This window comes from Triticum aestivum, chromosome 2A (genome assembly GCF_018294505.1).
Source record: "Triticum aestivum cultivar Chinese Spring chromosome 2A, IWGSC CS RefSeq v2.1, whole genome shotgun sequence".
In the NCBI taxonomy this organism is placed as follows: domain Eukaryota; kingdom Viridiplantae; phylum Streptophyta; class Magnoliopsida; order Poales; family Poaceae; genus Triticum; species Triticum aestivum.
This window is the reverse complement of record NC_057797.1, coordinates 26,543,715-26,546,833: the sequence shown is the minus strand read 5'-3', so window position 1 is coordinate 26,546,833 and position 3,119 is coordinate 26,543,715. Positions and strand designations below refer to the sequence as shown.

The window sequence follows — 3,119 nt, the reverse complement described above, 5'->3', positions numbered from 1 at the left end:
GCCATTTCAGTTTGAAAAAAATCAAAAGAAAATGATAAAAACTTCAAAAAATAAAATCCTTCGAGAGGTAGTTATATTACTACATCTACTAGTTAGGAAAATTTGAAAACTTAAATTTGGACATGTTTTGCAAAAAGTGTAGGGAAAATGTAAAACGGCTATAACTTTTGCATACGACGTCGGAAAAAAACGTATAATATATCAAAAAATTCAGCACGAAAATCCACATCCGATGGAGACCACCTACGGCATGTTTGCAATTTTTTAGAATCCTCAAATTCCAAAAGGAAATAAAAGATATGGTCAAATTTCAGTTTTTTTAAAAAAATTGGTTAGATCTGGTCAAACTACTTATTCAAGAAGTATTAATGTTACTACATAATTATTCAAGAATATTAGTGTTACTAAATAATTATTTCAATTTTTTGAATTTTGGTCAAATCTGGTCAAACTGTGGTCAAACTATGGTCAAACTTATTCAAGAAATATTAGTGTTACCAAATAATTACTGTTTTTTAGAATAATAGTTTCAAACTCAAACAGTGAAATGTGTGACTTAATGCTCAACCTAAACTCCTGAGGGTTAATAGGATTGACATCTTACTATTGTCAGGAAAACAACAAGTGCAGACTTGGAAATGAAGGAGAATAGAACCCGAAAGTTAAGCGTGCTCGGGCTGGAGTAGTGAGAGGGATGGGTGACCGGTCGGGATGTTAGATGATTTGGAATGAGTGATCCACACTTGAGCAGTTAAGAAAGGTGATTAGAGACTAAATCACCAAATAATTCAGAAAAATTAAAAATTGAAAAAAAATAATCAAAAAAATTTCCAAAATTTTCAAAAAAAAACCTTTAGTACCGGTTGGTAACACCAACCGGTACTAAAGGTCCCCCCAACAGGTTTTAAAGCTCCGTTTGCTACTAGTGGTTCTAGTAGCAAAGAACTAACATGGCATTGTGGTAATATCACACAGATCACTTGCAAACTGTAGTCTGGCACTGCATGTCAGTTGCAAAATTCACAGCTGAAATCGCTATGTAGTATGTGACGTGGTTTAGAGTAATATGATAAACCACATGGACCTCCAAAAAACTGTAGGTGGCAATGTGTTTGGTTTATCATGTGTAAATTCTGAAGTCAGAAACGGGCCCCACATGCCACTTACAACATCAAAAGCACAAATATTGCCAAGTTGTATGATATATGACCATGGTGAGAGACGCTATAACAAGAGGTAAATAAGCAAAGCAATCGACATTGGGAGAACTGCATAATAGTACATTATCTGCAATTAATCAATCAGAAGCTGAAAACACATGATCTGCTGCCGCAAACATTCTACACATAAGACATACTGGAAACCGGTACGAATGTAAGCAAAACATGAAATGAAAAAAACTACCATAATGTGCAGTGCCTCCAAATTGGGAAATCAGCTGAGGAAGGAGATAACCATCTTGGAATCGGTGTGCCTTCTGAAACGCACATTTAGACTCAGGAACTTGACGCTGGTGGCCATGGCGCTTGGCTCGCATTTATCCCGGCCTGGAATGAACCCCATTGAACAAAAAAATTACACATTTAGTATTGTACCTCCAACAATTGGACGATGTTTTTCTAACTGAAGAAACTGTTAGACCGCGGACAGGAGATGTACACACCATGACGATGTTGTCTCGCATCTCCAGGAACCAGGATGGTGTTCCCTGGCTGCAAGATTCCTCGTGCAGCTTGGGAGCATCGCCAATCCTGACCTTGGTGCACAAGCCGCCGGCGTTGCCTCGGGACCCCTCCAGGATGAGCCGCTCGAGGCGAGGAGCCTTCACCACGGCGATGTCCTCCGGAACAGAGCTGCAAATTTGGACGCACCGGAGGCTCTGGCTGATGAAGCGAAGGCGCAGCCCCTTGTTGCATCCATGGATATTGAGGCCTGAGGGTCTCCAAGATGGGGCTCTCGGCGACGACAAAGTCGATGTCCCCGTCCTCCATGACTACGCTGCAGATGCCAAGCTCACGGAGGTGGTGGAAGGAGGTGCGGGGTAGTAACCTTGCCACGTCCTCGAACTTCCAGAGGCCGATGTAGAGGCAGCCGATGCTGGCGATGCCAAAGAGCACGGCCCGGAGGGGCACGTCGAGCGGCCACGGGCGGTTGACGAGGGCGAGCTCCTGGACGCCCTTGGTGGCCAGGAGCTGGAGCCAGCGCGCGAGCTGGGCCTGGTAGGCGCTCATGTGGCTGCTGGTGAGACGGGCGTAGGGGATGGGTCCCATGTGCGCTTCGAGGATGGTGGAGATGGCGGTGACGACGGCCGCCGAGTCGGCGGCGTGGGGGAAAAGCTGACGCCTTGGGGCGGAGGTGGGCGTTGTTCAAGATGATGTCCGTCGGAGGAGGGCAGGTCGGGGATGAGCTCGGTGTTGATGTTGCTGAGTAGCTCCTCTGTGGATCGGTCCACCTCACGCGGGTCACGGCCCCTGCCCCGCAGATCGGCCTCCGTCGCGGGGTCCACGTTGGTGAACGGCGGCTGCCGGGGACCAGCCAGGTTTGGGTATTTGGGGGTGGAGAGTGAAGCGGAGAGTGGAGTGGGTCTGTGACCGAGGAGGCGGATGATGGGGGTGGGCCCTATTTAGGGCTTCATGTTTAGTTGGGCCGAACTCCGGCACAGGATGTCTGTGGGCCTATACTAAAAAAACATACACGAATTCGTATACAAGGTCTATTTAAAATACGACCGAAGTTAAAGCATCAAGGTTGACGAAGTCATCACCGGCACCTCACCCATCGACGGGGAAGCGTCAAGCCTGAGATTTGATCTTGCCATCAACCATTGTTGCAACCGTAGTCGTCGTCTTTATTCTCATGTCGCTCACTCATTCGGACGAGTGGTGCCCAACGGAACGAAAAGACGGAATGTGAGGATTCCATTCTTTGTTTTGAAGGAGCTCGAGCCTGCAGTGACATGGCTAGTGAGGCGGCTTGCCAGCTAGAATGGGCCAAGGAGATGGCTCGAAGCCAGGCCGACCCTGGTGTATGGTCGAAGGGGCGACGGCTCGAGGCCCAGGCCAGGAGGTGGGGCCATGATCTGGTATTTATGTTAGTATAGCCTAGCAAAAATATTAGGT

The 3,119-nt window shown here is 47.1% G+C and overlaps 1 pseudogene; it reads right to left on the bottom strand.

Moving 5' to 3' along the window:
* The window catches only part of LOC123191396 (uncharacterized), a 127,938-nt pseudogene that overhangs the window by 86,152 nt on the left and 38,667 nt on the right, over positions 1–3,119 (bottom strand).